At 38.7% G+C, this 22,523-nt stretch overlaps 1 long non-coding RNA gene across 1 annotated transcript in view; it reads left to right on the top strand.

Moving 5' to 3' along the window:
- Positions 1 to 22,523, top strand: part of LOC114225657 (uncharacterized) — a 218,948-nt gene that overhangs the window by 4,821 nt on the left and 191,604 nt on the right. The window contains exon 2 of the long non-coding RNA XR_003612609.2: positions 2,137 to 2,262. This is a non-coding gene — a long non-coding RNA (uncharacterized LOC114225657). The remainder of the gene's footprint in view (positions 1 to 2,136; positions 2,263 to 22,523) is intronic.

The raw sequence follows: 22,523 nt of genomic DNA, 5'->3' as shown, positions 1-22,523 counted from the left end.
TTCAAAGAATGGAAGAAAGGGAAAGGATAAATTTTTGAAAGGACAAGTGTAAAATAGACATGTGATGTAAATGTGTCCCTAGAGATTCTACTGAGGTTCGGGGAGATGGGGCAAACTAAGGCCCCATCAGCTCACCCTTTGAAATGTGTTCCCACCTCCTACCAACAAGCCTGAGCCCTTCTCACAACTTCAGGGCTTCCTGGATATGTGTTTTCTTTTCTTTTTTTTTTTTTAATTATTTATTTATTTAAGTAATCCCTACACCCAGCATGGTGCTCGAACTCACAACCCCGAGATCATGAGTCGCATGCTCTTCCAACTGAGCCAGCGAGACCTCCCTCCCTGGAGTACATTCAAAAACCACTGGGTAGGGCCAGAGGACTGGCTAGAGGGCTGGAGATATGAGCTCCGTACCTGTCGTCGTCTGCCTGCCATATAAGCTCAGGGAAGGTACCATTCCTCTCAGAGCCCAAATTTCCCGCTTGCTCAAGGTTATTTTTCAGCCCCAGGACACCATATTTATGAAAGTACTTTTACATAATGTATTAAGATTTTAAATTTACCAATTTCTTCTGTTTTTCAATGGTTCTTCCTTGCCTTTAAGACTAAGCCCAACTCAGCCTTGATTTTAAAAGCCCATCACAGTCTGACTTTATAACACCATTCAATTTTGCAAGGATTTTAAAGATCTTTGTTAAGAGCTTACACAAAATCAAATCCTACTTATTTATTTTTCCGATTGGATGCTCAGAATTGACAGAGATACTTCACAAAGGAAACTTTTTTTATTTGTCTTATGCTCTTGCATGTCATCTGTATGGGAGAGATATCACAATGTTTTTCTTTTAATCATAGTTTTCAGGATACATGAAAAGAAATTCTACACTCAGCCTATTTTAGTCACATGATGGCATCTGATCCCTTCATTTCCATTTTATCATTTTCATTCCATTTTTTTTCATGGGGGAAAGGAGGTCCAAATAGTCCTTTCTTCAGTGAAAACATATAAGCTACCACTAATCCTTAGGTAAGAAGACAGTGTGTAGATATTAAAGAACCAAACATTTATTAGTGCCTGTGTCCATGATGTTTTCTTTAGATTATTTGTTTCTCAGAAACCAAGATGGTATTGTTTTGCTTAACATAATGCCACAGACATTTTTACACTCTACATATATTTGAATTGACATTTTTCTTTCATTTCATTTTGAAATGTGAACTATGGCACCATGATATTGACAAGCAAGTTTTCAAATTAAATGGAAACTGGTAGCCAGTACATTCTAGAATGCTGAATACTAAGTTGTTCAAATTGTCCAAAGAGTTTCTAAGATGTTTTCCTATGTGTGAATTTTTTAAACAACTATGCCTTTGGGAATCATATATGAAAATCTGAACACATCGATAAAGCTTTCTGAGAAAATGTCTTACCTTCTAAGTGAGAGCTTACACCACAAATGAAGAAAAGCACACTCTAAGCTCTTGACATCATCAGAGTTGGAGTAAAAGTGAACTAATGCATTGTTTAATTTGACAGTGGAATGTACAATGCCAATTTTGTCAGATCAATTTAACAAGAATGCTACTCAGAGCTTTGTCTGGGTGCCTGAAATGGATGCCCTGTATGGCTGTATCACCTTCTGTTTATGTAGAGATTTTAAGTTTAAAAACCTTCTCACATACACTGTGTCACTTGAGCTTCCTAGCAACTCTGTGAGGTATTATTCTCCCCACTTTGCAGGTGAGAAAATCAAGGTCCAGAAAGGCTATGTGATGTAACACAAGCTTGGTCAGAGGTGGAGAGGGGACATGTAAATCTGAATTCAGGTCTTGTGAAGGGCACACCCTTGACTCTTCTTCCAAACTCTACTGCTTCTTTTCGTCACATTCTCGATACAGTGATCTCTGAATGCTGTATGTTCTTAAGGTAGTTACTCCAATTTTCTTAAACTCTTAAAGTACACACCCTAGAAGCATCCTAAAGTACACATATAAAATAAAACACTGTGGGCTAATTGGCCCAGTCAGTATCATGCTGTGGTCTGAGATAAGCATGAAGTAGAAAGATAATGATTATGATCTGCATGAGGAGAGAACTTTGGACTTAGACAAAGGATTTTTTTTTTTTTTTTGCAGTTAAGATTTTTGTGATTTTGCTGTATAGACAAATGGGTTGCTTGCGATCTGCTGATGAACTGATGTAGCTGAAAAAGGAAAAATGAACCAAGATGATGGGTATGCTTTGGAAGGCTTAATATCAAGGTATGTACCAGTGTGACATCAACTTCTGCCCACACTGAAAATGTTCAGTCTCTAACTCAGTGCAGTCTTGTTTAGACTGAGTCTCAGACCAACCACAGGCATCATGAAAATCTTCTTGAATAATTGCATCATTCACTGATGAGCAACCCTGGTGATTAAATATCGCGATAGAGCCTCAGGCCATTGACATTGAAGCAACATCCTTCCTAAACATCGATTCTTCCCAAGTATCCCTTAATAGACATGGTCTTGCATGCTGTTAACATAATGCTTATTTTGTGAACTTCCTCTTCAGTGAAAATGCACTTTCCTTAAACTGAATACAGTTTGTATTTCAGGCTCACAGCTTTTCCCTTCTCTCCTTTCACAGTGAAATAATGTGATTTGAATCATGCCTAATTTCATGTTGTTAACGGAATGAGATCTATGTCATAACTACACAGAGCAGCGGTTAAGAGTGTTATCCAGGAATGGCAGGTTTATAATGAGGGACTTTTCTTATTGACCCATGCATGTATGTGAAAATTAGCAACTATAGGAAAAAAGTTTCATATAACCATAAACTTTCTAATGTCTGGAAATATTTCACCATTAAGCTATTTCTCACATAGAGATGATGAAAGTTGATTTTGTCGAAATGAATCTTTTGCGGTGATTTACATCATTTTCTAACCGCTCTCTGTTTATTCTTCTTGCTCATGTGTTTTGCCCTGCCATTTCCATATATGGTTGATTCTCGAGACTCTGTGTGTTTTCAGCTCTGTAGGTGAGCAAGCAAACTTCCGGTCCAGCTTCAGCTAGACTTTGAACCAATTTTACTTTGCAGTAGAGCTGGGCACTGCCATGGCCAAAGTATCCCCTGTTGGCTTTGACTACTTTCCAGGCAGGCCTCTCCCTTACCAGTCAAGCAGATTTTTTCCCAGCTAGCTTCTGAAGGAGCTGCTGGGGGTGGGGTGGGGTGGGGTGGGGGTGGGGTGGGGGGTTGGGGGGGCAGCATCGTGATACCTCTTCTGCCTCTCTGATGTTCTCACCTCGTTCAGCTGAATCCTGGCCTAAATCTGAAGAGGGCTCAGCAACTCCAAACTTCTATATTTCTCATGCATCACATCCAGCTTTTTAAGAAGAGAAAATGACTTTATGTCAAGTAACAAGGGCAATCTGGAACCTACTCTGTTTACAGTAAGTAGACGGTTAGACTAATCTGAGGTGACCCAAGGCAGCACCAGCGTCCCAAATGCATTGACAGGTGCATCAGTGGGCATCCTTTTAGAGAAGCACTGCTGAGGGTCACTTTGCTGGGGATTTCTCATCTTTCCTGGCAGAGGTGGTGGTAGGGGAATACTGTGTTACCACACAGTCCAATATGCAATCGGGCTGGGCCTGGAAAAGCAAAGGTGAAAAAAGACACTGATGATAGATCATTTTAAAAAAAATTAGATGTTTACCTTTTTAAGATCTCAAGAATAAAGCCTGACAAAATAAGCTTGATTCATATTTAATCAATGAGATTTTTCAACAGTTTGAGTTTGATATTCTAGAATGAAATTTTATTAAAGTAAGTTAATTCTGTAGTTTAAAGTATTTCATAAAACTAGTATTTCATAAAACTAAAACTAACATTTCATAAAACTAAGTATTTATGAAATACTTAAAGTATTTCATAAATCCAAAACTTGTTTTGGATTTAGCTAGACCAACTTTTTGTTGTCTTGATTTCAAATGTTCTATTAACAGTAACATAGAATTGACCTGAACATAGAATTTGCTAGATTTTGTATTTCTCTTTTTGACTATTTCAAGAGAGAGTTTCTTTCTTTCTTCTTCTTTGTTTCATTATTTAGCTGTTTTTATTAAATGTGTGACATCCATCAGGCACATTACTTAATTTAAGCCTCAGTTGGCTCCTTTCAATTTGGAGATACTAGCAAAACCCACCTCATAGGATTGATGGGATAATTTGTAAGGATTAAATATCAAAAATCTTGGAAAGCACCCAGCACAGTGCTTGTCACAGAGTAAGCACTCAAAAAATGTTTGCTAAAGTAAAATAAAACTTTCCTTTTAGCTCATATCTAAATATTTTCAGATCCTAAATTTCTGCCTTAGCATTTGCCAAAAATTAGCCCTTAGCCCAGTAGGTTTTGGGGTCATGTATTATGCAGATTACACAGGATGAAAAGAATGTTGTGACTTTCTCTTGACAGCTTTTTTCTAGCAAGGCACATACCATTGTTATGTCACTTGTGAATGATTTATGAATTTTGTGATTCTGTCCTTAAAATTGCATTTTCTGTTTTTTTTTTCCATCAGATTGCCACAGGGGGGAGTATAAGTTCTTGAAAGAAGCAAATAATACAGTTTTAAGGAATTTGATACCAATTATTATTAAGAATGAATGGCCATATCTAAAACAGCTAAACAGATAATATTAATATCCTTGAGAAAATAGAAATATTTATGATAAAATAATAAATTAGGCCACTGTTCAATCTTACGTTTAACCATTTTGTGATAGTTGTAAAAACAGTGCCTGGAAAATGTCTCTCTGTGACAATGGAGAGGTGAATGCGTGCGTGTGTGTGTGTGTGTGTGTGTGTGCGCGCGCGCACGCACGCGCGTGCATCCATGCATGTGGGCATTATTGGCACTATAGGAGAGGGGAGAAATTTTAAGTTTCTAGTTTTTGCAAGTCATAAAACGAAAGACGGAGAGGGAGAGAAATAATGAGAATAAGTGTTAATATATAAAACGAGGATGAGAAAGACCTGGATACGAGAATGTGACACAGCTTTACAGTATGGATGATACTGAACCCCCTGTGTACATATGGGGAAATTTAACCTTATGAAATTTAATAGCTAGATAACTCCAAAATAACTCCTGCACAAGTGGAAAATGAAGTATCTCTTTCAATAATGCAAATGCATTTAATAGCTGCAAAAATTGTGACCTGATTTTATAATAGTAATAGCCCAAAACGCGGTTACTTCCTCTGCCTCTTTGGAGAAAAGTGAAGCACAACAGAAGTCCTAGGGAAGCTAGATAGAGAAACTCACAGAAAGGGCAGGTTGTTTATGGTACCAACATGACCCCTCCTTGTTGGGAGATAATCATCTTTGCAGACAGTTAGCCCTCCTCTTTCTTCTTTTTTTGGGGGGGAGGTGGTTCCTTTTTTTAATTTAAATTCAATTAATTAACATATAGTGTATTATTAGTTTCAGAGGTAGAGTTCAGTGGTTCATTGGTTGCAGATAACACCCAGTGCTCACTACATCACATGCCCTCCTTCATGCCCATCACCCAGTTACCCCACCCTCCCACCCTCCTCCCCTCCAGCGAACCTCAGTTTGTTTCCTATGATTAAGAGTCTCTTATGTTTGTCTCCCTCTTTGATTTCTTCTTGTTTTATTTTTTCTAGATTTGTCTGTTTTAGGAACCAGAATCATACTGTATGTATTGTTCTTTGATGCGCTTGCTGGAGATACTCTCAGCCTAGCACATTCCTTTTATTCATATTCCACAGAATTAGGGTCACTATTTGGGTTGCTTCATTCTGCTGTTATAATTATGCCCATTTTTGTGCACAAACTTGAGCACAGGGGCTGGAATTTGAGGGAAAGAGTGTCAGTTTGAGTCCTTGTCAGCCTGAGGTCAAGGCGTGTTGATTTGGCATTGAGCAGGTGGCAGGCCATGCATGCTGACTTGGGCAGGAGGGCGGCTGGACTGTGGATTTGGGACCCACAGGCCGATGGCATTGTGTGTGATAGGGATGTGGCTGGTTTTGCTCTTAACTTTTGTGGTCAGCCCTCCTGTCTCTCTGCTTTTCCCAGAAAGTCCTTCTTCAGGACTTCCTAATAAGCCACATTTGAGATTACATTTCCCACACTTGCCCTCCCTTTCTCTCTCTGGTTTGGTGCAGGATTCTGCAGAAACTCTGTCCTAAAAATTCTTATTCTTAGGGGATTTCTTCTTGTGTGTCAGTATAGCATGCTTACTGATTTTCTGATTTGTTGAGGGCTTTGTACTTGGCTCATGTTCTTTCATTGGTGGTCCCTGCCACCATCATGGGTTTTCCGAATAATCACCAGAACAACCATCCAAACTTACTTCTATGTTCTTGTTGCCTGCTTCTTTTAAGCCAATCAGGACTTGCCCCAAGCCCTTACATTACCTAGAACTACTCCATCCCCTTGGGTCCTAAACCATCTATCCTCTCCTGCGTGCTCTCTCTCTCTCTCTCTCTCTCACTCATTTACCCTTGTTTGACCCAATTGAGGCCTTGATCTCTTGCCCCCTTCCTTTTCTTCTGAGCACATGGCTTTGCTTCCTTACCTGTCCATGGCGCCATGTTTTATTTCCACAGTCTCTTGTTAGCACCTCTGACATTCAGCTCCCAACCTTTTATCAAGCCAGCCCCTTGCCTTATTTGTTCCTAGACTGCCTGCCATATACTGTCTCCAGTCTCAGCTGGGCCCTCAGTCCTGCTGTGTTTTGCTTTTCGTTGTTCTGGTCAGCTCTTTCCTATCTTTTCCTTTATCTCCCTTCCAAACCTTTTCCCTCAAGGGTCCTACCCTGCCCCCTGCCTCTCAGCATGGCAGCCCTCCTGCCTACATGAGACCGTTGGGATGACCAACTCAAGTGCCCTGCCCAGGGCTGATGGGTCTTCAGCCTCATATCTCTTCCTTTAGTGTAGAGCTGCACTGTTCAGTTCCATAGCCAGTGGTCACATGTAGTGATTTAAATTTATATTAGTTAAAATTTAAAATTCAGTTCCTCAGTTGTACTGGTTGCATCTCAAGTGTTCAGTAGCCACATACAGCTAGTGGCTACTGTATTGGACGGCATGGCAACCCTTGATGTCGTTGTGGCAAGTTCCATTGGGCAGCAAGGATTCAGACAGACTTCTGCTGGTCCAACTTCTGTCTGTCTGCTATGCAACCATGTTCTCTCTTTTCCCTTTCTCTGGTCTTTCAATTCTTTTTTTCTGGTAGTTTCTTCACAGCCTGTAATGATGTGTACATTTCTTTCAAGTAATAAAGTTCCCAAATAGAACAACCTTCCCTTTGTCCTACACATTCCTCTGTGTACTGCTCTTTTTTTTTTATTCTGAAGCACACATGCTCATGCACAAAATGACACACACACACACACACACACACACTCTATTTACTATTGCCAAATACTTACCTTTGAGTTACCATTCAGCCTACTGCAATAAGGTTCCTGACTCTAGCACTGCAAATTGGCACCAGACAACCTCTTTTTTGCTAAATCCAGTGGATTCTTTTCAGTTCTTATATAATTTGATCTCTCTGTGGGTGTTGTGTTGAGTCCCATTCTCTCTCCTTCTCTTTGACCATTTCCTTTGATCTCCCTTGAAATCTTATTTCCCTCTGCCTATCCCTTTGATGTGGATGCCCCATAGTCTTTTGTTGCTGGTTCTTTTCTTACTTACATGTTCCTTAAGTACACATTGTTGATGTTTCCCTGCTCTCTGGATCTCAACCAGAAACTTTTTTCTGGGTTCATCTTTGCTGTGTACAGGCCATTAATCTGAATGTCCTACACAGATCTTAAAGTAAACATATTCAAAACCAAACTCACGCCCCCTACGCCCAAATCTGTTCCCTTTAGTGTGTTCCCGGAAGCAGTATACCACTCTGTATTTCTTCTTGTGTGTCAGTATAGCATGCTTACTGATTTTCTGATTTGTTGAGGGCTTTGTACTTGGCTCATGTTCTTGCCTGTACATTGTTGGATGTTCTTTTTTCTCTTTCACCTCCTATATTTAATCAGTCACAGCGCTCTGTGGACTCTGCCTTCTCATTATATCTTCCCAACATATCATGCCATCAGCATCTTTTGTCTGAATCACTGCATTTGTCTTTTGGTTAACTGATCATCTGCCTTCTTCAATTTATTCCCTCTGCTGCTGCCTGAAGAATTTATCAGTGCCAAGTGCTTACTCAACCTGCTTAAGATACTCACAGTTTCCATTGCTTCTAAGCAAAGGCCCCGTGTCTGGCTCCTATCTTGTCCATTCTTATGTCTCACTACCTACCACCCCTGCCCTATTCCCTGTTTTTCATTTCCTATTTTGCTTCAGTTAGTTTCAATAACTTAAAATTTTCTCATGTATTTCATGCCTTTATAACTTTGCTTATCTTGCTCATTCAGCACTTAGAGGAGTTGTAAGGTGTGTTTACACCAAATCAACTTTTGACTGTAGTAGGAGCTCATTTTATATTTGATCCAGGATAGATGCACTCACATATACACATACACAGTGAAACAAATTTTAGAGAGACAATATTTATTGTTGCTATAGGTAATACCTTTGATATTTTAAAATTGATTTCTTTCCATTTAAAAAAATGCTGGTCTTGATCTCTAAGCTTATTTTACTGTCTTATTGAACCCATACTATATATATATTTATATATATATTTATAGTTTCTAGATATTACACTTACAAAATATCCTAGGTGAATACAGACTTCATCAATGTGAAAGAGATATAGTTTTGCTTTTACATTTGTATTTTCTAATGTAATTATTTACAACATTCTCTAATTCTGTCATACTATTGGGATAGAGCTGTGCTCTTCAGCCTTTTTTTTTTTAATATAATAGAAAATGATAACATTTTAATGGCATTTTAGAGCAAAGGCTTTCTAAAATTTCTAAAATTTTGGAATGATAAAGGTAAAGAAATTGTTTTGTTTAAAGATATCAAAGATCATAGCAGAGCTTACTGGCAAATTGCTATCTTTTTTTTTAGTTTCTAGGTAATTTAAGGTTTTTCTTGGAAATTGACTTCTGAGTATTTGTGAATAACCTCTCACATAGTATCAACTGCAAACAAATCCACTATGGAATAAATTCCTTATGTAAAGTTTGGGAAGTAGCTTGAACTTTAAAATAATCTACAAATATTCCATATTCAGCTAAAATTGCATAACTACTAAAGTTTTAGGAACTATGGTGATTTATATTTTAGCATGTTTATATCAATTCATAGGTATTTTGTATTTATTGATTATATAAACAAAATTTCTGAGACTCATGTATTCATACCTGGCAAGTTTATGGTTTTTAGAATACTAGGGACTACAGTGTTCATTTTATTCAAGCCATAATTTATTAAGGTAAATAATTCTCTGGAAAATTGAGTAGTAACACTAGTACGTGTTTAGGAAAAGTTGCTGATTGACTGCTTGATGTAATTTAAAAAGTTAATACAGTTGTTAAAGTTGCCTAAGAAGATCTTGGTAGAAAACTATTCCGGACTAATAAATCTATTCAAATAATCAAAATTAAAGTCAATCAGTGATTTGTTGTTGTTTCCCTTCTAAATAAATAATTTATAAATATTTTGATTTTTTAAGCATTTGCTATATTTCTAACAGTGTTTTAAATGCAGTGGGATATTAAAAGGTACCTAGTTCTTGCTTACAAGGAGGTTACAATCTATTTGCAGAAGCAGATCATACATAGACTAAGAGTTAAACAAATTGATCTCACATTTGTGTGACATAGGAACCACAGGACATTGAGAATTTTGGAGGATTGGTATGATATAATATTTCATGATTCTGAAATTAGAACTTTTGAGGAACTTTGAAGCATAGATTCTTATAGAATCGCATGCTATGAGGCTTAAGACCCCTTGCTCGAGTGTCAGTGGGTTGGTGGTAAGGCACTAAGTGGTCACAGAGGGATATAGCACTCAGTGCCCTGTGAGGAAGAGGGAAGTGTAACCAACATGGAGAAACCTGGTGTGACTTTTCATGGACATAAACTGGATCAAATGATAAGGAAAAGAGGAGCAGCAAGGGCATTCCAGACCTTGGGAATGGTGTGAACAGTCTTGACTTTGTAAATGCTGTGGCATATATGGACGAGAATAGGTGGGTTGTTTTGACCTGAGCCAACATGGGGATGAATTGGAAAGAGTAAGTAAGGGAGTGCAGTGTAAGAACCAGAATCCTAATTTCTTTCTTTTTACCCTCATGCTGAATACATCAATTTTATTTTCAGTCCTCTAATCTATATACATATATACATTACTTTGCTTTATAGTAGTTCATCAGGGCTTAGAGAGTTTTAAGAACACGTTTGCAGATTTATAGGGTAAAATTAAGAGGGTCTCAAAAACTAAGAATTAGTAATGCTAGAATTGTTATGCTTCTGTTTCTCCTCTTGCTTTAATAAATAGTATGTATTACTTTTTCTCTCCACAACCTGCAGAGTACCAGGCATATGGAGAAAACTTAAAGCACAATAAATATTTGTTGAACTAATGCATCTTTCTTGAGGGCAGAGATTGTATTTTTTCTTCTTTTTATGATTCTCCATGATTCCTGATAGGATGTTTTGCACACAGTGGGCATCCAATACCTCTAAAGAATTGAAAATGTTTATATAAATCAGGAACAAACATGGCTAAAGTGAATATTAGTTGGCCAAGGTGTCTCACCAATTCTTTCGTTCATCCATTCGCTCAGAAATGGATGCACTCACTGGACACTGTGCTCACATGAGGTCTAGTAGTCTAATGATGACTTTAGTAAGAGCTTCATGCCTTCATGCCTTTGTGCAGGCTGGCCAACTCTTATTCTTTCTTCAACTCTCAGTTCACTGGCCACTTTCCCTTTTGGTATTCCAGACTGGGTTAGGACTTACCCTTTCACAGCTTTTCTCTAAATGTGTGGTGGTTTGCCTGTATCCTTTACCAGACAGAATTCCACAAGAGCAGAATTTAATCATTTCCCTTTTTTCCCCAATGTACCAAGCTCAGCATCTTGTTTATAAATGTTACTTGATGGGAGTTTGTTGAGTAAGTGTTTGTAGAACAAATATAATCTTTAATGATGGTGTTATCAGACATCTGGCTTTGAACTGGCAACCTGGCTTTAAATACTGTGTTCAGAGACCTAACTGAAACGACAAATACCAGAATTACAACAGTTTGGAGAATAGAGATTAGTCAACAAGAAAGAAAAAAGGAAAAGTCACAAAAATGCAATTGTAAAATGCAAAATGAAACTTATATTACCATTAATAGGGTATTCATATTGAGGGGGCATACACGTTTTTATGGTGCTAGACTTCAGTGCATCTAGTGCCTTGTTGAAAGTGTACTGATGACACTTTTGGTATACACCGAGTGTGAGAACGTAGGGCAGCGACCTGAGGGGCCATTCAGTGCAAATACTGGCTAACTAAAGAAATAAAAGCTGATTTCCGAGTGCACAAAGGCAGGCACCTTTCAGTGACGGAGGCTCGTCTCTGCGGCAATGGGAAGAGGAGCCTCCTCCAACTCTGTCACGTGACCTCGTCTTCTTCCTACACCATCCTACTTTTCCAGCAGCCCCCTGTGTGCAGTCCGGAAATAGCTGGGGGGTCTCAGTGGATGGTGAGTGGTCTCCCTCCTCAAACACACTTTCCCTGTGACCGTCCATGAGTTTGGGAGAGGAGGCGAGTCTCTCCACAGTCCGCCAACGTGACCCTCATGTGTCTTCTGGCTAACAGTCGTGGCTACCTTCACTGAGGACCTGTACCAGACTGGTTATACAGGTGGACTCAGATCCTTACACAACCTGCACGTGGATACAATTTACTCCCTTTTTGCAGATAAACGGAGTGGCAGAGTCTGGGGAGATGATGTATCAGGTCCATGCCATGGGGCCAAGAAGTGGCAAAACCAAGATTCCCACCTGGCCTGTCTAACTCCCCAAATTCCATAGGGTTTTCCAGACTCCACATTACCTTTTATAAAGTAAAGAGGATAGACTGACCTATCCATATTTGTTAGGTAAAGTAGTATATCAAGAGGAACAAAGCATAATGTTTTCTGTAGAGTTTAAATACCTACCTATTGCTGGATAAATGACTACGTGGATTCTTAAAAAGAAAAGGAATCCCTTACCTGTCACAACACAGATTTAAGATCACTACAGCAACTTAGAATTTCACGAAAATGTGAAGCAGAAAGGCAAAATTCAGAGACTTCTTTATTTTTATTTTTTAAATAACCATTGCATCAGTAGAGCATGTAATTTTTTTATTTGGTTGTGTATAATAATAATAATAAAAAAACTAACAATTTTCCTAGGAAAGCGTACTTGGAAGAAATTATGGAACTTGTGTAATGCACAGCATATTTTTTTAAACCAGTGTAAGCGCCTACCACCTCATTATTTTTAGCTTGAGCTATTATTTCTAAATTTAAAAAGCCCAATTAAAATATAATTGTTAATGAAGCCATTAATGTTTATTCAAAGTTTAAGTTAATAAAGAGCTGCCTATTTAAATACCCAACTTACATAACACTCAATTTTATTTTTGACACTCTCGGAACAAATAAATAATAATTGTATCATTAGGTTAGAAATATGGACTGAACAGTTTTTTAAAATATTTTTCAAAAACTTGGCAGTCTTGTTTGTTAACAAATACAGTGAAGTCTACTATCATATCTTTATTTATTTGATTGGGGGTTTTCAGTTCCCACCAGAACTTTTTGAGAATAAATAGAATTTATATATAAGGTTAATGTGGTTATTTACTTTATATGAACACATATGACATTATTCAGTTGGAAGCTACAGGCACCTCATCTGTCTTGGATCCTGTGATAGCCATGATGTCATTCTGTTCTCAGACCCTACTTGGAAGAGAAGTTAAAACAAATGCAAAACTTGGGGCGCCTGGCTGGTGCAGTCAATTAAGTGTCCACTCTTGGTTTCTGCTTAGGATCTGATCACAAAGTGGTGATCTCACGGTGGTGATCTCGGGGTTGTGAAATCAAACCCCCCATCGGGCTCCATGCTCAGTGCAGAGTCTGCTTCAGATTCTCTCTCCCTCTCCCTCTGCCCTTCCTGCTCATGCTCTCTCTCTCTCAAATAAATAAATTGAGAGAGAGAGCAAGCATGAGTAGGGGGAGGGGCCAAGGGAGAGAGAGGAGCAAACTCCCTGAGCCCGATGTGGCGGCTCAATCTCACGACCTTGAGATCATGACCTGAGTGGAAGGCAGATGCTTAACCCACTGAGCCACCCAGGTGCCCGTAAAAAAAAAAATTTAAAACCAGAGGGAAGGCTAATTACTTTTAGCACAAGTAGATTTTTCTTTCTCTGGATTTGATAAAGTGTATTATTTTTCCTAGAAACTCCTTAGGCCCAGTTTGTGCTTGTCTTAAATGTTTCCATATCCCTAGTAGAGTGCTTTGCAGATTAGTAAGTATAAATTTAGCTTGATTGGATCAGGCTACTCTTGGGTCAGCTGGTACCCTAAAGGCATAGAGATGGAGCGTTCCTTTTCACTAATGTGTGCAACTAGTTTTGCTCCATATAACTCCTGGAAATTCTCTCAGATAGTCACAAAGAGTAGAAAATGGCTGGGTATTAAAACAGGACATAACAGACTCAATAAGTCAACCTTGTTAGATTTCCCTTCCCTTCACTCTGGATTAGAGTATCAGGAGTTATGCAGAAATGTAAACTCTGAGCTATGCTTCTCTCAATTTCTGCTGGGTAATTTAATAGCTTGTCTTTGTGGTGTGTTTACATATGGATGAAGATAGTGGACTCACTACCACTGAGAATATTACCAAGAGAATTCTGAAACTGTCTGGATGTTATGTGGGCGATTGTTATCAGTCAAGAGAACTAATAATTGAATTAGAAGATGAATGTGTAAAACGATATAATATTCAGTATTTGGTGGATGTCTTTAAAAAAACAACCAACCAACCAACCAACCAACCAAACAACCAACCTAAAACATTAACTCAAAAGTAAACCAGAATGGAAATTCACTAAAATTGGTGGCTCTTAAAAAAAAATAACCAACTTATACTCATTTGATTTGTGGACTAATTCATGATGCATATATTTCACCAAAAATTAAAAAACAAATGCGAAGTGAGGTCAGATTTCTACCTTCCCTCCCCATCCCCCTCAGAAAGGAAGTTAGAATTATTTAACCCACACATTGTATGGGGTTGGTTATTAAAGCTGACTTGATCTGAACAGTTATAAAAGTTCTACATGTATAGAAGTTCACAGATACTGTTATATAGGCAAATCCTAAATAGAAGGGAAATGTAATTTCTACTTTGAATATGCAATTAGCAAATTTAGGAATAGGAGTTTTCTTTTTAGCTTGTCATGAAAATTAACACCATGTCCCTTGGTGGATGAAGTGACAGATAGAGCCTGACTTCCTACAGTGAAAAAGGTAAAGTATAAGAAAAGAACAGTACCTGTGGAAATTCAAACCTACGATCACATACTGACCAAATCTTACCATTTAGTATATCCGTTTGTAAACTAGGTTTTTATTTGACGTAAATATAGCAAAAATACGTGCTTTCTTTTAATTTCAGTTTATTTTTTCTTAAAAACAAAAGGCAAGGCTCCTGTCCTATAAGATAAGTAAACTTTAAGAAGTGTTTGCTAATTGCCCTATCTTCCAACTATGGCCTGTGGTTTGTCTTTAGAAAGTTGCGGAGTAATGAAGAAGAGTCACACAGGAAATACAGTTTTATTTATAGGAAAATTTCCATGAAGCAAAGGAAACCATTTTTAAACTGTCTTAGAATAGTTTTCTAAAGCTTAGTTTAGGATAGTGTAATGGAAATTAAAACATGACTGTTATTTGCAGTTATTCCTTTAATAATAAGAATGATCCCACCAGTTTTGGTAATTAGTAATACTATTGACATAACTCCCTAAAGCCCTTATGAATTTTTATGTAGGTAAAATTAAAGTCTCCCCCCACCCCCCGCCCAGGCTTGGAATATATCCTTAGAGACGTCCAAAGCCACATAGCCAGTGGCAGAACTGATGTTAAGTGCACATTTCCTGACTTGAGCTCTGTCTCTATTGCTTTTCCTTTTTTTCTCATTACCTCATCCTATCTTATTTAATTTATGATGGGGTAATATATTCTGAGGAAAATAAAAATAAACAGAGAAGAGTAAAATGAATTCTAGCTTACTGCTGTTGTTTTTAGCAATTTTCAACATCCTGGTTTGCTTCATTCCCAGGGTACTGATGTCCTGTAGCAGATGCCAGTGTGTAGCAATGCGCCACAGTGTCTCCAGAAAATGGGCTCAGGAGTCAGATCACTGGGGCGAGGCTCTCATTAACTGCAAGAGCTTGTGTCTCAGCTTCCTTTCTGCAAAATGGGGAATGTAGTAAAACCTACTTTTTGCAGTTGGGAGAATTCAGTGAAATGTAGTTTATTTAAAGTGTTTAGTATAGTGTTGATGTATATATAAGTGCCCCCCAGCTGTTAGATATTATTATATTTACTTTGATAATTAATATTATCAAGAAAGAGGAAAGATTTACTCTCTCAAATTAAAATACTAAAAAAATTGGAGATCAAGTAGAAAGTCACTTTCTGGAGAAGGGCTCTCAGCGTTCCAGTGATTTCTCTTATAAGCATTGTTAGTGCATGGTAAAGCCCAATAAATGAGAAACTGGAGAATAATGTTTTCAATTATTAAAAACTACATAAACCAGAGTAATTAGCAGCTTAGTTACTAAATTAAATTATTTCACTTTGAAACTCCAGCTTTATGCTGAAACTCCAGCTTTATGCTGAGAATAAACTAAGAAGTCCTTTTGGATGTGGCCTTAGTTTTCAGAAAGTAAGTATTGTGATGAATTCTGAGAAAATGAATTTAAGACATGGATTAAATATTATGGAAGTCTTGGGAATTTGTCTTAGAAATGCTTAGTTTGGGCACCATGAAAGTAGTTTTATTTTTGGTTCTGATTATAAAAGTTGGCAGCTTCTTTTTTTTTCCCCCTCATCTAGTTAAACATGAATTAAAAACTTGCAGAGTTGGAAACATTTCTAGGATCATGTGGTCTTCTGCTTTTCATGGCACCTATAGCAGAAAGATTATCTATAGAAACTACGAGGAGCTAACTTGGTTCTTGCAAGAGAGGGGGCTGGGGTTCAGCTCAGCCCCCTTGCAGAACCCGGGCTCTGTGGAACGACAGACCTCTCCTGTTACAGGTGAGGAAATGGAATCCCGAGGCATTGTGTGCCTTGCTCAAAGACACACTCTCAGACAGACAGTGGCAGAATCAGTGGGTGAACAAACCCTCTCCTCTTCTGTTCTTTTGACTGCACGCTATATCCTTTCTAGTGAAGAATCTGTAACTTAGAGCCCTTTACAATCCCCGATTCTTTTCTCTTTGCTTTTATTATAGAGCTGTACCTGAAAAGAAAGCCCATTTAACTTGATATCAGCATGAGGGGCATTTCCTTGGATTAGTTAGTGCAAACCCATCTCAATGTTTAATTGACTAAATCATTATTCACCTATTGATCACTTACTGTGTGTTGGAGCTCTGGGAATGTCAAGATGATGAGCACGTCATCTTTTTCCCTAATAAGTATAAGAGGAATATAGAGATAAACAAATAAAAAAATGCCTTGTCTCTTATAGCTGCTTAGCTAGAAAATAAACATTGTCTTAACAATGTTGATTCTTTAAGCCTTAAATAGTAATCATCAAATAATACATTGCTCATGGTAAATATAATATGTATACCAGAAAGGCAAGATAGTTGATTAATTTTATATTTTTATTTCAAAAATTTTATTTTCTTATAAGTGAGTTTTTATTAAGTAGGTTATTTAGGTATTTCTGTGAGTCATGACTCCCATGGGCAGGAAGCCCCCTGATCTCTGTCGGACGGCTCGGGGACTGATGAGGAAGAATAATGCTGAGGATGGAGGAGTCTCTCTTGTAGTCTGGTATAGTAGAACCTGAGGAGATCATGGTAGATGATCGATCTCCTGTTAGAAATCTATCTCTTTATGTAATTACCGATGGCCATGGTCATCGCAGAACTAGTCAGAGTTGATTTAAACCTCTCAGTGATTGAGTCTGATTGATTAGCCATGATCTAGACAAGTTAAAAGACTTCCTTTGGCAGGGAAAATTAATTGGAACACCAGAAGCCCATGTAGCTATGCCAGCTTCACTTCAGGATTCTTGGCCTTCTTGACGCCTTGCTTGTAGTGGAAGTTCAGGATTTTGAGGATCACCTAGTCTGCCTGATGTGAGTGCTCACCTGATTTTCTGCCACTTTGACATTGAACCATGGCTATCCTTGTCTGCTGCAGCAAATCAGGCTGTTTCTACTGCATGCTATTTTAGTTGGCTGCCCGCCTCCATACCGTGAACCCTGTCTAGCCTCATTTTACTGTGTCAAACTATATTTACTGCTTTACCAGCCTTAAGGAGGGAATTGGATTTTTCTTTTGATGTCCATATCATGAATGAAGTGTAAGAGGAAAGTGGCTTTGTTACTGGAGTAGGCAGAAGTCTGGGTGGCTCAGTCATTAAGCGTCTGCTTTCCGCTCAGGTCATGATCCCAGGGTCCTGGGATTGAGCCCCGCATCAGGCTCCCTGCTCGGAGGGAAGCCTGCTTCTCCCTCTCCCACTCCCCCTGCTTGTGTTCTTGCTCTCACTATCTCTCTCTCTGTCAAATAAATAAATAAAATCTTAAAAAAAAAAAAAGTCAGAATTTGGGCCAACCAAAGTGGCTAGAACTAGAGGGGTGCATTTCTGGAGAGGAGGAAACCATGGAAAAGTAGCCCAAATATCTACATATAAATTCTGCTTATTTGCTAATTACTAACCTGCACATAAACAGGGCAGAGATCTCAAGAGACCAAAAGTACATCTGACGGCCAAATAGCTGACTGGGGATATTTGCAGCCACATGGTGCTTGGGGGGAGATTGGAATTTAAGTGCTGCCAACAAAGAGGGGTGTTGGTAAACAGCCTCAGGCTTTTGGTGGAGACCCTGTCTGTCAAGCCCCAGGAGGAGGGATCTTAACTCTGAGGAAAACTGAAATAGACAAGAGCTAACAGAGCTTCCTATCAAGATCACCTGGTAATTTACCAGAATTTTTTTTTTCTCTGAATGCCAGGAAAAAAATTTAACCCTCTTTGAAGAAAGATATCGTTCAGAGTCTCCATAATATTCAATAAAAAAATTTTAAGGCGTGCCATAACACAGGAGGAAATAACCAAAACCTAAGAGGAAAAAAACTACAATAAACCCATAAAGGATGGAGAGATTACACTTATCAGATAGGGACTTTAAAGTAGCTATGGTTAATATGATCAAGACAATGGAGAAAATGATGTACCAAGATAGTTGAAGAGATGAATAATTTTAGTAGAGAATTGGAATCTATAGAAATTCATCAAATGGACATTCTCTAAATGAAAAGTACAACACTAAACTTCAGTTATTTTGAACAGATGAGGGGACACATCAGAACACAGGATTGATGAACCGGAAGACCAGGTCAAATAAACTAAGAGGAAAAACAGAATGGAAAAAACAGACTAGTGCATAGAAAACATGTGATCCACAAAGCGGACTTCTGAACTCACTATCCTCCTCACTATTCTCACACTGCGGAGCTCTACAAATCACTTCCTTCTAGACTCTTGGATGCTATTGGAAACATCCTCCAATACATCTAATTTCATTGCTGACCCAAAGCATCTGAAACGTGAAGGCAATTCAGGGAAGAGATAATTTTGTTGGCTTTAATTTTTAATGGAAAACTTGTTTCCTTTAAGTGGTTATCTTTGCCAAAATTTGACAACTTCTGAAAAGAGAATAGAGTACAAGGTTCTGGAGAGTAGGACTGATCTGGGTCAAGCTTTCTTCCTAAAGGAAATAATATAGTGTCATAAGAATATATTCATACTTTCATGTTTTTAGCTCTTTTTTATGCTTATTCTGGTTTTCTTTTCAAAACTGTTTGCATCAGGAACAGATCCCTGCCTTCGTCCCTTCCTCCTGCTCTCTTTACTTCCCACTTTTGATCTGAGGGTGCTTGTGCTCCTTGCCTTTCTGCTGTATTAAAAGTCTATACGGTGTTCCATTTCTGGAAAATTAGGCAGAGAGCAGAACTTTGCACCCAAGCCTTTGTAATTTGCACCATGGAAACTGCCTCACCAGCTGCAGTGCATCTTTTCTGGGTTTTAAAACTATTTTTCTTGAGACTTTTGTGCATTGCCTGTAGACCCACCTTGACACCATTGGGGGAAAAGTTAATATACTCTTACAGGAGTCTTATTGATGCCTTGGGAAAAGATAACAATATGAAGACATATTTATGAAGATTTGAGGCAAAAGTGATAATATATTTTATCTCTTTACTATTCACTGATTTGCAAATAAAAATTGACCAAAACCCATTGTTTGGTATCATTCAATGTTGCCTATTTTATATATCTGGAACAGGCTTCTGACCTAGACATAACAGTGTGTTCCCTCCCTCCTCCTCCCCTTTAGACACCACAGCCTCTCCCCAAATCCTTGATGGTAAAGAGGTATCTCCTGGGCACAATAACAGATGGATCTAACTGCAGATAACTGATTACCCCACAACTCTGCTGGATGCCCTACTATGACCCAGTTCCTGAGTGTAAGAGATGACTAGACTTGGATTATACTTGTTCACACCGAAGGCATCCCCGAAGGCACAGCAAGCTGGAGGAAATACTAATTATAATATTAAATCACTTTAAAGCTTTTTTTCTTGGTTATGAAATGCTTTCACAGATGTTACGCCATTTGACTTTCTCAAATTGTGTGGTAGGATGAGTGAGTGTTATTATCCCCATTTCGCAATGAAGAGATTAAGGTAGAGGAAGAAGTGATCATCCAAGGCAACAGCTAATAAGCATTGAACTTAAGCCTTTCTTACCATTCAGTGTTGACGGCCTTACTTAGGAGGCTTGGTGGACTGGTAAGTGGAGGCAGGGGGCATTATGATCGAAATGCTTTCGTAATATACAGTAGGACTGTGCCTACCTTAAACCCATGATAGGTATAGACTATACTTTTTTTTTCTCAAAGATTTTATTTATTTATTTGACAGAGAGAGCGAGTAAACACAAGTAGAGCGGCAGCCAGAGGGAGAAGGAGAAGCAGGCTCCCCCCTGAGCAGAGAGCCCAATGTGGGGCTCAGTCCTGGGACTCCTGGATCATGACCTGAGCCAAAGGCAGACGTCCAACCAACTGAGCCACCCAGGCACCCCCTAGACTATACTTTTGAATACTGTTCTGGCACTGGTAGAAAAGAGGTATTCTATATTGCAAAGGCCTCTTATGATATGAATCCCCAAGTCCTGGGAAATGGTAAAAGACGAGTTTTAGACATGCGTGCTGACCTTAAAAAAGAGGAACGAGGTACCTGTAGGTGGTTTGACAAGCTCAGGGATATGTTTTTGGGTATTTGCAATAACGGTTTGTCCAGATTAGATGATATTCTGAGCTGGAAAGGGCTTTGCATGTTCACTGTCATTTAAGCTGTTCAACCAGCAAGATGTTAAGCACTTATGCATGGTTTTCATGAGTGCACTTAGTGTCAAGGTCATGTTGGGAGACCATTCTCGGAATGGGTGTCTCATTCCTACATGTCTTGTGAGCAGAGGAACTAATTGACTTTATTCCATTCTATCATTTCGAGAATGTTTATACAGTGAACAGCCTTGGAAAATGGAGATAATGTCTCCATCCAGAGCAAAGGGTAGGCATGCTTACTGACAAGTGTAAAAGATTCAGTTTCCCTAAGCTCAGGGTGCTTCTCCTAAAATGCTCATTCAACATACAGGTACCACCTGACCCTTTTTGTGTTGCTGTATGTTAATTTGGCATTCTGGGATCCAGTGCAGGAAGCTGCTAATACTCTGGTACCACTACGGCTGGGAGTAATAAAGTCAGTTTTCTCTGACCCAGGTATGTCCTTTCTTCTTCCAGCATCTGTGCAAGTATGACAGGCTAAGTGTTAGCTTGCAAATAGCCTTCACAGTTCTGACAGGTCACAAGGCATCTTCCTGCCCCTCCACCTCATTTCTGGCCTGGGTAAAAACAAACAAACAAAAGAATTCACAAGACCTTTAGAGACTATGCATTTCCTGTGTCTTGTGTACTTCTAGCAGGATACTCTGGTCTATCTGGTGGAAACCAGATAATGTAGTTAGTGGAAAGCAGTCAGCAAATAATGACCCTGTAAAGGACTTGGGGACTTTCAGATAAGTCACTGCTGCTTCCCCACTGCTGACTTCAGGCTCTTGAAGACCAGCTCCGAGCAACCTAGGATTTAAGTCTTGAGTCTGAGGAGCTGCTTTTACTTTCCCATCTTATTGCTTAACACATTCAGAAATTATCCTTACCATTCTTCACTAGGCTGGATTTTCATCCTTAGCTCAGTGTAGACTTCCGTTTCTGAATAGACTTCCAGTTCATTTTTGAATGATAGTTCTTGTCAAGGTAACCATGCTCTGACTCTTGGTTTTTATTATGACCAGTAACCCAACAAACCATCTCTGATGAGATTTATGCTCATTTAAGATGGGGAAATTTTTTTCACATTTTAAGTTAAGTAGGGTCCAGTCATGGGTAAGAAAGTTCTCCAAACTTAGGCTCTCCTCTTGTTAAAGGTTAATATAATTTTGTAAGGCTTAACACTGCCCAATGACCTGGACATTCACTTCTGTACCTGATCTCTTTTATTTATGCTAATTGCATACAGGTTTGGACCTTAGTTTGGTCCCATTAACTTATGCTTCACTTACTCTTTCTCAATTCCACCCTCTCCCTTCCAAGCCCTTAGTAAGTTGCCCATCTGACCCTTAGGAACTGGTCAACCTAGATACTTGCAGAAACTGAATAAATATTTGTGGAATGATTAAATGAAATTACCAAGTCTTTCTTTGAGCTTCTTACCAGAGCTCTTCAATCTAACCAGGACTTTGATTTCCCCAATAAAAAATAGATGGGAAGAGGAGTAATAATACTACAATAAACATGATAGTATTAATCGTACTGGCAACACTGCCTGAGTGCTTACTATAAGCCAGATCCTGTGCCAAATGCTTTACATGTGTTTTCTCATTTAATTCTCAGAAAATTTCTATAAGATTATCAATATTTTACAGATTAAAAAATGGGCACAGAGAGGTTTTGTAATTTTCCCCAGGTCACACAGCCCCAGAACTGAGATTCTTCTACCTTCTAAGAGCCAGGGGTATCTGCTGCACCTATTACATGGTTTAAGAAGAAAAATCAAATGTTTACTTTTGGGTAAGGTTGGCATTAAGTCAGCCATAAAAATGTCTTCTTTATCTCAGGTGATAGAAGAGCCATCAAGAAATATACTCAAAAGCTTAGAAGATCAGAGCCAAGCCAGAAGAACC

Source organism: Eumetopias jubatus, unplaced genomic scaffold (genome assembly GCF_037043125.1).
Source record: "Eumetopias jubatus isolate StellerSeaLion01/CBP00866 unplaced genomic scaffold, mEumJub1_p1.0 scaffold_6, whole genome shotgun sequence".
Lineage (NCBI taxonomy): Eukaryota > Metazoa > Chordata > Mammalia > Carnivora > Otariidae > Eumetopias > Eumetopias jubatus.
This window is presented reverse-complemented; position numbering and strand designations above follow the sequence as displayed.